Below are 13,874 nucleotides of genomic sequence, written 5' to 3'. Positions count from 1 at the left end.
TGGTAAAAAGATTATACTTATACTTAGAAATGCATATGTACATTATGAAAAATATTCCCATGCATCTAAAAGTCAAGAATTAATCTCTTAGCACTCGTTCCCACTATGTACGTCCCACCGCATGACAACGTTTTGAGAATTTGAATTTTGTCAGTTTGCTGCATTTGCAAAAAATTGATATGGTTGCTTCTTTGCCGCCTCTTGAATCAATTGCAAAACATGTTTGTGAAGGCTGTATTTTGGATAAGATGCAGCATTTGAAGTTTCCAAATGATGGTTTAGTTAGAGCCGCATATAGGTTGCAGTTTGTGCATATTGATGGTTGTGGGCCCATGCAAACTCTACCTTTGGGCAATTAACTTTACTTCGTGACTTCCATCGATGATTACTCCAGGCATGCATGGGTATATCCGCTTAAAGAAAAGTCTGAAGTGTTTATGTGCTTCAAGAAATTTCTGGCTATGGCTGAAAATGTCTCAAAATGTACTATGGACACCCTCTGTTTCAATCGAGGGGGGGAGTATATGTCTCATGAATTTAATGCATTTATGGCTAGTCATGGTATAAAGCACCAATGTACAATGTTGTATACACCTCAGCAAAATGGGGTTGTTGAGACGAAAAATAGGTCTCTTACAAAAATGGCACAGTGTATGGTCAAAAGTCAAGCTTTACCACATCCATTTTGGCTTGAGGCTATTATGGGTGCCACTTATGTACTTAAGAAATGTCCTACAAAAGCTTTAAAGTCTATGACTCCTTATAAAGTATGGAATGATAGAAAGCCTTCTATTGAGCACATGCACATTTTTTGCTATTTGGCTTATGTGTTGGTGCCACAAATGTAGCAAAAAATTGGATGATAAGGCTATCAAATGAATTTTTGATGGTTATAGTGGTGAAAGCAAAGGTTACAGGTTGTATCATCCACAAATAAAGTGTATCTTGGTCTCACGAGATGTTGTTTTTGTGGAAGATTATGTTTAGCCCCTGGTATCATGTACTAGAGATAGTAATGTAAGCTCACAAGACATTTATGACACTTTGTTGCCTCTTTTCAGTGGTGGAAGTTCGAATGTAAATTCCAATGAGGCAAATATACAGCCTATGGGGGTTTCTGAAAATATTACGGTGACGGCCGGTTTTCGAAACCGCGGCCGTAAGAACCAATCCCAATCGCAAAGGAGTGTAATACAAGGAAAACTATCAAAAAATAATTTTTGCATACACCACCACCCCTTCCGTGCCTGCTGCAGACAGTGGGCTACCTCTCAGTGTGGCCACACTCCTCCATTATCACCAGAGGACAGCTCCTCTCTCTAATGCTCGGCTCCGCCAACCCAGTATCTCTCTCTCTCTCCCTTGTTTCTGTGTCACCAAGCCAATAGCACATTAAAAAAAAAAATCCTCCCTCTCAGGGCCGCCATGCACGGACAAGAGTCTCTCTCTCTCTTTCATTATTCACACACACACACACACACACACTCTTAGCCATACCCACCCTCTCTCCCCTCTCGCTCGTCTCTCTTTTCACTATCCCTCACATTCTCCCTCTCTCTCTCTCTCTCTCTCTCTGATTCGCTCTCCATCCCTATGGAGACATGAAAGCCAGCATAATAATAGACTTTCTCTCTCTCATTCACACCCATACACTACCCCATCCAATCGCTCCCCTTCACCCCTCACCCTCTTTCCCACCCCCGCTGACTCTCTCTCCCCCACTTGTTTCTGTATCGGGACAGCCACGAGGGCACATATAGAGAACAATTTTCTCTCTCTCTCTCTCTCTCTCTCTCTCTCTCTCTCTCTCTCTCTCTCTCTCTCTCTCTCTCTCTCTCTCTCTCTCTCTCTCTGCCTACACACACACACACACCCATGCACTCACCCCCTCAGCTCCAATCCAATCCCCCATCTCTCATTCCCGCCCTCTCTCTCTCTTCCCCTCAGTGTCGGCACTCGCCATGCAGGGCGCAACTGCACAACAATCAAACTCTCTCTCTCTCTCTCTCTCTCTCTCTCTCTCTCTCTCTCTCTCTCTCTCTCTCTCTCTCTCTCTCTCTCTCTCTCGTACACACACACACACACACACTCTTGTTGCATGCACACACACACACACACACACACACACACTATCACACACTTCAAATACATACACACACACACACACCCTCACTCCAACCTCACCCATTTCTTACTCTCTTTTGGTACACACTCACATGCACATACACACATTCAAACGCATACGTGCATGCAGATAAACACACAATACACGCACGCCATACGCATCCACAAAAGGTATAAAAAAAAAGAAAACGAAGGAATTCGACATCGACGCCCAACACCAAAGAAGAAGGATGGCCAAGTCATGTAGTGGAAACATCAAATCAAGAAATCACGCCGAAGGCATGCCCCGGCCAATCCCGAAACTGGCGAACGCACTACACCGACGCACCTGCGAGGCCCACCATCATCGGCATCTTGTCCACGATGCATCTCCACAGTTACGTCCATAGGGTATTATTATTTTCCTCTTTCAAGCCAAAAATCTTGTATAAAAGCCCATTGTAAATTACCACCTCTCTCTAGGTGATGGTAACAAAGGCCCACATATGAGATATCATTTTAAAATTCTCCTAAGACAAAGCAAGGGTCCACCATCTGGGACCCAACTCCTTGCTTTGTCTCTCCTGATTAGGGCCCTAACCTAATCATATTATCCTAACCTAATGTAGCATGCACCTATAAAAGGGCACTGAGAGGTCACTATCGGGAGAGAGGCACTAGCAACACTTGAAGAGAAGGGAGAGGGGATTTTGCGGCAGCATTTTGGGAGATTGGTGTAACATCTTGGGCGGTACTTGAGCATTGGGGTTTGGTAAATTAGCACTATGAGAAGGAATCCAAGTCCACACCCTGACTCGAAGGGTTTGCCACACACACACAAGACTAGAATCTTCGTGCTTATGAAATCACCTCTAGAGAACGCACTATAGGCTCAGTATCTCTCCCCCCCTCTCTCTATCACCATAGTCGCCATCTCGCCGAAGCTAAAGTTTCTATAACTATTGCATTGAATCAGTTTTCCCTCACATCCCGAGGGGTTTTCATCACCTACGTCTCTCTCTCTCTCTCTCTCTCTCTCTCTCTCTCTCTCTCTCTCTCTCTCTCTCTCTCTCTCTCTCTCTCTCTCTCTCTCTCTCTCTCTCTCTCTATGTGCAGTGTTTGTGCTATTTTAAATCACCGTTGTCCGTGTCCTACACGCTCAAAGCTAGGTGGTGTCCCTTGTTCATTTCTCGTGGAGCCAACTCGACGTGCACGGTCCTTGCATTGAGGACTTCGGGGTTCGTGTCGCGCTTTGTGCTCATCATTTGGTGCTTCCTTTGAGGAGGGCTTCTTGGAAACCTCTTGTTTACAATGCTGAAGACAATGCACATCGTAAACCATGGACGAATGGCTGCAAGAATTTTCCAATTGGAGAACGAAGGAGGAAGAGATTGAAGAAACATTGACCACCTTCATTGAAATGCTACTGCCAGCAAGTTATAGTCTCATCAATATCCAAGAGGTAAGCTCCCCATATCGTATTGCTCGTGCTAACCAAAAATCAAGAGCATCAAGTGGGAAGCCTACAAAATGTCACCACTGTTGTCGACCAAAGCATTCTGTCAATGAGTGCCGATAGACGAGGTGAAGAAAGAACGGTGAGTTTTGCTTTTGAGAACCGTAGCACTCTCACAACAGTTAGATTTTGTGTAGCACCAAATGTTTTCTCTCTAATGGTCCGAAAAGAGTCGTCAACTACATCAACCACAAAGTCCAAGCCACAAAGCCTAAAGCATTTGGTGGACGCAAGTGGGCCTACACTCTCTCTAGGCCTAGAGAGTTCAAGTGAAGTGCGACCACCCAAGCGCCACTGTCGCATGCAGAATGGAAAGCGGATTGAGGTAGACTCTTCTCGCCCAGCCTGTTTTGAACCTAATGTGGAGGATTGTGCAGACTTCAAGAAGAGGTAGAGGCATGTGGTGAAAGTGTCACCTTGTCAACACTTAAGGTATGCAACTCTAGTACTCAGTTCCCTACACCCAACATGGATAATAACAATAGGCCAGAAGTCTTTCCTTTTTGTTTCTTACAACACATGCATGTAAACATATACATTGATGGGAAGATATTCTACTAGTAAAAGATTGTTTTTCAATTCGGAGCATAAATGCTTGATGAAATCCTTAGATCTCCGCGTCCCATCATCTTACCCCTTCTTGATTACTACCACTCTTTTGAGGTAAGCATATTTATTATGTTCTAGCTTTGCGACCCTCTTAGCTCCTGTTTAAATCTATCCACCCAACCCTATAAGAAAGCTGCTATGAGCCGCTGAGTCATTTGTGATATTTTTTAAAAAAAGTTTGTAATTTCCTACTCATTGATTTACCGCCATGGCAAGTGTCTCTTTTTCCACATTGAGTGGAAAAAAGGGAGAAGATATCACCACCAATTTTCTGGATGACTTTGACATCGCTTGTGTGGTTTCCAACAAGGATGATGATGCCTCACGGTTATGAATGTTTCCTCTACTGATGAAAGTAGAGACCAAGTCTTGGTACAATGCTTTGCCCCAAGCTACCAAGAATGCATGGGACGTACTACGTGTTGCCTTTGTGAAGAGGTTTAGTGGAGGCACAACCTCAAAAACGTTATGGCAGTTGCTGACAGAGTTAAGTTAAAGCAGGGAAGTCTGTTAGAGAGTATGCGACTTATGAATCCAAGTTTGTGGATTTGTGAGAGAGATGGGTTGCCTCACTGGAGGAAGGTGAAGGAGCACCTAATTTCTTGAAGAAGGAACGTTTCATTGCTGGCCTGTGGTTGCCACTTAAAGATAAGGTAAAGGGGAGATTCCCTACAACAACGTATGAGTTGGTAGTGGAAGTAGCCCACCTTAAAGACAAGAAGCTGCACATGCAAGCAAGAGTCAACGAGTCAGATAAATCGAGCTCAGTCCGACTAACCCCAGTGATTGCAATAGCCGCTCAGAGAACCCAACCACAAGAGGCATCAGAAGAGCACCAAGACCTATTGAGTCACATCACTACCCAGCTTGAGAATTTATCTTTGCATTTGGTACAGCAAGGGCATGCACCTGTCAAAAATCTAGAGCAAAGGAGAGGACAACAGAGGCAAAACCAGGAGTACCACTGCTACAATTGTGGGGAGGATGGCCATGGCAGGTATTACTGCCCACATACAAGAAGGCATAACTTCAATAGAGGAGGAAGACAGAATCAGATCTCTCCACCAAGGGCAAGGCCACTGCCACCCAGGCAATCAATCCCACCTGTTCAAATCCCACAGCCACCAATGCAACCACCACCACAATCACCACTTACACTCATCCTACGTCTACCACTAATTAGTCTTGCAAAAGAAGTCAAGATGAAGATAACAGAAGAAGGATCAAGCGAGAAGTTTGTTCAAAGGATTGAAGCAGTGGAACAGAAGGTTAAAGAATCAAAATATGCTATCCCAGTGAGGGAGGTAAGTCAAGAAAATCGTGTTACAAATGTTAGTACATCTCTAACCTTGGATGAAATAGACACCAAAGCCATCAATCGACAGCAATGGGCAGTAAGGATAAGAAGGTGTAGGGTGTTGATCAAGCCTCGTCAGAGTAAGAGGAATGCAAAGAGCATGGAAGATACAAGAGAAGAGGAAGACCAGCCTACTAGTGAGGCTTTGCAGAATATTTACAATGCATCAAGAAAAGGGGAGGGCTTTGAAAACAGAAGCATGTGCACCAGCATGGACCACGAATAGTGTAGCAAGTTGAAGGAATCCTGCATCAAGGAAATTTTCAGCAGAGGACCATAATGAAGAGGTAATTATGAATGAAGGTTTGGAGCTGGATATTGTTCCAGAGGCTTGGCAGCCGAGCAAGACTTTATTGTGTAGTATCATAGACTTGGACACGGGTAATACCTCTAGTCTACTGAAAGGTGTTATAAAGTTGGACATGGGTAATGCCTCCAGTTTATGTGAGGGTGTTTAGAGTAAGTTTGATGATCAACATATTGCCAACCTTTTAAGGATGTGCTAGACTCCTCCACAACGCAGCATTGTGTTTGCATGGGATGCATCAAACCTATGGCTATGGTTAACCACTAGAACATATAGAGGTAAGATCATCATGGAGATAAAAGTTAAAGGAGCCATGGATAGACAAAAGGCTGATAGAATGCAAGAATGAAGGCCTCATTCCCAATTTGGTGCAAATTTTTACAAATAGTGCATCCTCTCTTTGGAGAGAGGTGAGTGGATTACACTTGTATTTAAGCCGCAAGGTATGTGGCTCACTATCAACATCAGAAAAAACAGCTGACATGTTTGAGCACACCCAAGAGGAGCATGATATGCTTTCTAGCTTTTCCAGTCGTGACAGTAAGAAAGATTTTGAAGAAAACTAGAGCTCACCACACCAACAAGGTGGCCATATATGGTGGACTCTTGGCACACTCTTCGGAATCATAATCATCAGTTCTGCCTTTGCAAGAGCCAAGATGTGCATTTTTTCTCTCGTTATAAATTTGGTCCTATTTGGCATGCAAATTTATCATTCAAACACTGCAGATAATGATCCTTTTCTTTACTTGGGATCCAGGAGGACACTGGCATAAAGGTTTGGAAGCCATGGGCTTCCCATTTAACTTGCCCGCACTATTCCAAGGAACAAGCTATCATCCGGACATGTTGCAGATTCATGGATATCCCAAGAATCTCACCAATGGCCAAATAGAATGGTTAGTTTAGAAGGCAACTCGATATCGGCTCCTACGAATCAACTGAAGAAGAATTAGAAGCAGAGCTAGAGACATGAATGCCTCTAGCCAGAAGGGAGGGCTAATGATGGCCGATTTTTGAAACTACGGCAGCACGAACCACAACCCCAATCGACAAGGAGCATAATACAAGGAAAAGGATTAAAAAAATGTTTTTTTGCATGTACCACCACCCCTTCCGTGCTTGCAGGCGGTGGGCCGCCTCTCAGTTTGGCCACACTCCTCCATTATCACCAGAGGATAGCTCCTCTCTCTCCTGCTCGTCTCCACCAACCCACTATCTCTCTCTCTCTCCCTTGTTCCTGTGTCACCAAGCCAATAGGCGCATAAAATAATTCTTTTTTTTCCTCCCTCTCAGGGCCGCCATGCATGGACAACAGTCTCTCTCTCTCTCTTTCATTATTCACACACACACACACACACACACACACACACACACACACACACACTCTTAGTCATACCCACCTTCTCTCCCCTCTCGCTCATCTCTCTTTTACCTATCCCTCACACTTTCCCTCTCTCTCTCTCTCTCTCTCTCTCTCTCTCTCTCTCTCTCTCTCTCTCTCTCTCTCTCTCTCTCTCTCTCTCTCTCTCTCTCTCTCTCTTTCTCTCTCCCTCTCTCGTTGATTCCCTCTCTATCCCTATGGCGTCATGCGGGCCAACATAATAATAGAATCTCTCTCTCTCTCTCTCATTCACACCCATATACTACCCCATCCCATCCCCTCCCTTCACCCCTCAGCCCCTCGCCCTCTTCCCCACCCCCGTTGACTTTGTCTCCCCCACTCGTTTCTGTATCGCGACAGTCACGAGGGCGGATACAGAGAAAAATCTCTCTCTCTCTCTCTCTCTCTCTCTCTCTCTCTCTCTCTCTCTCTCTCTCTCTCTCTCTCTCTCTCTCTCTCTCTCTCTCTCTCTCTCTCTCTCTCTCTCTCTCCACACACACACACACACACCCCTACATACTCACCCCCTCAGCTCCAATCCAATCCCCCATCTCTCACTCCCGCCCTCTCTCTCTCTTCCCCTCGGTGTTGGCACCCGCCATGCAGGGTGCATCTACGCAGCATCTCTCTCTTGTACACACACACACCTACACACACACACACTCCCCATACCCCTCCAATCCCTTTCACATCCTCACTCACGCCATCTTGCCCCCCCCCCCCCCCCATGTTCTCTATAGCCTGCACGTAAGCAGTACATTATATATATATATATATATATATATAATCCCCTATGCTATTGTTCACACACACATACACACACGCACTATCACACACTTCAAATACATACACACACACACACACACACACACACACACACACACACACCCCTCACTCCAACCTCACCCATTTCTTGCTCTCTTTCCGTACACCCTCACATGCACATACACACATTCAAACGCACACGCGCACACACATAAACACACAGTACACGCATGCCATATGCACCCACAAAAGGTTAAAAAAAAGAAAACAAAGCAATTCGACATTGACGCCCAACACCAAAGAAGAAGGACGGACAAGTCACACAGTGGAAACATCAAATCACGAAATGACGCCAAAGGCATGTCCCGGCCGATCCCGAAACTGGTGAACGCGCTACACCGATGCACCAACGAGGTCCACCATTCATCGGAATCTTGTCCATGACGCATCTCCACAGTTACATCCATAGGGTATTTTTATTTTCCACTTTCAAGCAAAAATCATTGTATAAAAACCCATTGTAAATTACCACCTCTCTCTAGGTGATGGTCACAAAGGCCCACCTATGAGATATCATTTTAAAATTCTCCTAAGACAAAGCAAGGGCCAACCATTTGGGACCCAACTCCTTGCTTTGTCTCTCCTAATTAGGTCCCTAATCTAATCAGATTATCCTAACCTAATGCAGTTTGCACCTATAAAAGGGCACTGAGAGGTCACTATCGGGAGAGAGGCACTAGCAACACTTGAAGAGGAGGGAGAGGGGATTTTGGGGTAGCATTTTGGGAGAACACTCTGGGAGAGTTGTGTAACATCTTGGGCGGTACTTGAGCATTGGGATTTGAAAAATTAGCACTATGAGAAGGAAGCCATGTCTACACCCTGACTCGAAGGGTTTGCCACACACACACAAGAGTAGAATCTTCGTGCTTATGAAATCACCTCTAGAGAATGCACTATAGGCTCACTATCTCTCTCCCCCTCTCTCTATCACCATAGTCACCATCTCGCCGAAGCTAAGGTTTCTATAAATATCAGTTTTCTCCACCTCTCTCTCTCTCTCTCTCTCTCTCTCTCTCTCTCTCTCTGTGTGTGTGTGTGTGTGTGTGTGTGTGTGTGTGTGTGTGTGTGTGTGTGTGTGTGTGTGTGTGTGCGTGCAGTGTTTGTGCTATTTTAAATCACCGTGTCCATGTCCTAGCCACTCAAAGCTAGATGGTGCCCCCAGTTCAATTCCCGTGGCCAGCTCGATGTGCACAGTCCTGGCATTGAGGCCATCGGGGTCCGTGTCGTGCTTTTCGCTCGTCAACGGATCAACATATTATTGATGTAGATGTACATGACGTACTTGATGAGGAAAAGGTTGAGAATAATGAGTAGGCTAGAGGTATGTCAAAATGATTGGTGTATACTTTGCATGACAGTAATTGGATGCACCTTTGTCTAGTCGTACTCCTTCTAGTTCTCGTCATGCATCTTATGCATCAAATTGTTATGCTTTATCTGTGTCTAGCTTATGTGATGTTGAGAAACCTCTATCTTTTGATCAAGCACAAATTTCAAAAAATTGGATGGTTGCCATGCAATGTGAATATGATGCACTTATAAAAGATGACGCATGGACTTTATGTGATTTGCCTTCTGAAAAAAAGGCCATTGGTACAAAGTGGGTTTACAAGTTGAAACACAAGCTTGATGGTGAGATTGATCATTATAAGGCTCGATTTGTTGCAAAGAGTTATGCACAACAAAAAGACATAGATTATGAAGAGATTGTTGCTCCCACTTGTCGTATGACTACTGTGCATTGGCAACTCGTTTTGGTTGGGATGTAGATCAGTCAAACATTGTTACTGAGATGCCATATTTGAGGAAGTTAATGTAACATATCCTTGTGGTTTTGTCAAGAAATTACAAGAGGATAAAGTGTGAAAATGCAAGAAAGTTTTGTATGGGTTAAAGCAATCTCCTCGTGGTTGGTATGAGAAATCTAATACTCATTTGGTCAAACGAGGCTTTTGTAATAGTCCAACAAAAAGCACATTGTATGTAAAGCATAAGGGTGATGTACTTCTCATTGTCGTTCTCTATGTGGATGATTTTCTAATCACTGGTCTGAATGAGGCACATATTGTTGAATTTAAGACTAATTTGAAAATGCAACTTTTAAGATGAAAGATTTGGGGTTGTTGCATCATTGCTTGGGCATACAGTTTAAGCAGTTTGATGCTGGCATTGCTTTGTGTTAGATAAGTTACATATAGACATTGTTATGTAAGTTTGGACTTGAGGATTTCAAACCTGTTGCCACTCCCATGGAAACATGTTTGAAATTTAGTCTTCATGATGTTGATGATCCTGTTGATGTCAATCTTTACCAAACTATTGTTGGCTGCCTTGTTTATGTATGCAATACGAGGAGGATATTCACTTTGCAGTCTCACAAGTCAGTAGATTTATACATAGCCCAAGATCTAAGCAATGGTAGGCTATCAAGAGGACTTTTCGCTACTTGACTGGCACTTTACATCTTGGCTTGTTTTATCCCAAGGGGGGATCATTGCCGCCAGATTTGCATGCTTTTTTGAACTCAAATTGGGTTGGTTGTTTTGACACCTGAGTATCCACGAGTGGTTTTTGTTTCATGCTCGGTAGTTCATGCATATCTTCGTTGATTAAGAAGTAACCTATTGTGGCCACTTCCAGTTGTGAGGCTGAGTACATGGAAGTCTTTACACCTACAATTGGGTGTGTTGTTCTTGCTCAAACGCCTTATTACTGATTTGGGTGTTGGACAGGACACTGCCAACACTATCTACAGTGACAGTCAGAGCGCATTGGCAGTTGCAAGGAACCCCGTTTTTCATGCTTGCATAAAGCACATTGAGGTGAATTACCATCATGCCATGGAGAGACTCTGAACAGGAGAGATCATCTTGGCTTATGTTCCAACACAGGACAACCTTGCAGATCTTTTCACAAAGGCATTGTCTCATGAGAAGTTTGAAGCTTTCCGCAAAGCTTTGGGCTTACTACCCTTTGTGGGCTGATCATGTCCTCAGGTCACAACACTTCCCTTTACTCTATGTGCCAACTCTTATTCATCGCATCACTTCTAGGGGGGATTTGTTACCATATACATGTGGTAGTGATGTGTGTGAATACATGTAGGACCGTCGGGGCATTTTTTCCTCACTAGGTGGTTTTTTTCCTCTTGCATTGCATATACGTCCATCACTCTACGGCTATCTATCTTTCCATTGCACACTAAGTAATGCACTCTCAATTTTGTGCCTTGAGCTTCCTTTGTCTTCTCCAAGTTGTGTGTGTTTTCCTACAACCCTAATTCCAACAAGACTCGGCTTGTGATTACTAAATTACTCAATAAGTGTTAATGGTCAATTCTTGGAACCTTCACACTTGCACTTTCAAGGAAAGATTTTCTCATCTACCAAGGGGTAGTTGTCGTATAACTTGGAATCTGCCCAATGGTTTCAAATTGCCAAGATAAGAGCAAAGATCATCACATAACTCTCTGTGCCTATTCTTTAATTTTTATTTAGTGTTGAGTTGTTGATTGGTTGTGTCAGTATTGGGCCCCTTGAAGTAGGGATTTTGTACTCAACGGTATGTTTCTAACTTAATCTCAGTATGTACTTTGGTTGTTTTTTCCTATTTGTATATGCTTTGATTAAGTGTTCCCAGAATGGGATGTATATGCTTCTTCCATTTTTCTCAACAGACACATGACAAGGTCATGTTGGAGAAAAACACTTTGGGAAAGTACATTAGGAAGGAAATGGGGTCTAAGGGGCCTCTTTATTTGCCATGGAATTAAAAGGGAGATTATGGTAGGGACAAATGGGTGGATGCCATGTGGACTGAAATGGTGGGTATGGCACGGTTTAAAAGTAAGTGGTCAAACTTGTGCTCTTTTATTAAATATAACAAGAAAATTTGTTATAAAATTAAAAAATTGAACTTTTCTCTATATAGTTGGATAAAAACCAATCCTTTCTCTCTCTAGTGGCTGCTACTTTCTCCCCCCCTCTCTCCTAAAAAGGGGTCCCCCCAAAAACGTGATTATCATTTCCTCTCTCTCTCTCTACTGTACCATCTCTCTCTTCTCTTCACTCCACCTTGCAAGTTGCTATTCTTTCCTTCCTTCACTTTTCCCTCCCAAAAGCTCTGTAGCAGAAGTTTGAACATCCTTTCCCTCCTCAAGCTCATTGAATTCTACTCAAGCTGAAGTTCTCCATTACTACATGACCCTCACAAAACACCTCCACCTAAAACTAAAGATCTGTAGCATATCCTTCTGCTATATCTTCCCTCTTTTGTTCCTCAACTGGGTTCCTAATCCTTCTACATTAACCTCTCTAGGGAGGATCTACTTCTCCCTCAAGATTTGCAACATTGTCTTTCCCATCAAGCCAACTTGCAAGTGGAGCAGTACAACAATAAGTTACATTAACCATCTTTGTGCACCACCAAGAATTTTTCTCTTTGTGTAGCTGAGAACATGGATGTTCATAGGTCAATCATAAGTGTTTGTCTGCAGGTTGTGCCACTATTTTTCCATGGCATCATCAGGTACTCGACAACCTAGGAGTGTCATTGACTCCATTTCATGCAGCAATGTACATGATGACAGTGGATGTTGGGTGACCATAGAGTTCAAACGATTGATGTGGATGACAATGCAGCCTAGCTCAAGAGGTGCACACAAGGTCTCAAAGAGACACATGGCTTCTTAAGCACACCATTGGAAGGGAAGGATCAGGAGTTCAAGAAAACCCATGACGGCAAGCGGCTTGCAAAGGTGCAACATGTGTATGTTGCTTTACAGCTGAAGCTAGAGATAGTAGTGGCTTCATTGAGGTTTCCTGCAAACTATAATTTCACTCCTCTATCAAGCTTTTAGATTGTTTATTTTACGTTTTTTCATATATATTTCTTTGATGTCTATAAGGATGTCATTGCTTGTTCGTTTTGCAATCTGATTTTGTAGAGTGGGAGCTAATAGAGTCCTTCACAAGAACTTTTGAATCCATCCACGTTGACCTTGGCAAGCTTCTCTATGCTGGTTGTCCATCCGTGGAGATTGTCTCACGGGACATTTTTTTTAATAACCATACTTATGTAGCACCTAGGCAAACTGGGTATTGTAATCTTTCTCCAGTTCACCCACCAACCTTGTAGATTCTGGAATGGCCTAAGCCAGATAGTGCCTTGATCATAGCAACCAAAAGGAAAATCGATGTGGATGTGCATTCAGAAATAAAATGCACCTATGATTCCCACAAAGCTTTCCTAACTTGTTTTATGTCCCTTCATGTGTTTGCATATATCTTTCGACTGTAGAGTGTTCATAGGACACCAACAATGTGGACTTGCATAGGGTAAAGTGCGATCAATGTCTTCCTTGCAGTTGGATGGGAGACTAAGGTGGTCAACGACCAGGGAGATACAATCAAGTGCTATGTAGTTGCTAAGAATGTGGTGTGCATATACCATATTTCTAAGCAAATCTTGTCAATTGTCTTTCTCTACAGAAGATGGAAGCTGACAAAGGGAGAATGGGAGACACAAGACTCTGATGTTGCTGCTAGAGAATCAATTGATCTACAAATATGCCTCCACGACAATGCAATGCATGACATCTTGGTGAATAACGATTGGAATCTCAGTCACCTTTGTGAGTATCTTAATCTTAGATATACCTTGTCCAATCAATATGTCTTTGTAATCAATGAAAAGGTTGTTCATTCCACAAAAGAGAAGAGCTTTTGTGCAAACATTGGTGTTCTGCGATGTATTAATGTAAAAGCTTGTA

This window comes from Adiantum capillus-veneris, chromosome 25 (genome assembly GCF_014529385.1).
Source record: "Adiantum capillus-veneris isolate H3 chromosome 25, ASM1452938v2, whole genome shotgun sequence".
Lineage (NCBI taxonomy): Eukaryota > Viridiplantae > Streptophyta > Polypodiopsida > Polypodiales > Pteridaceae > Adiantum > Adiantum capillus-veneris.
This window is presented reverse-complemented; position numbering follows the sequence as displayed.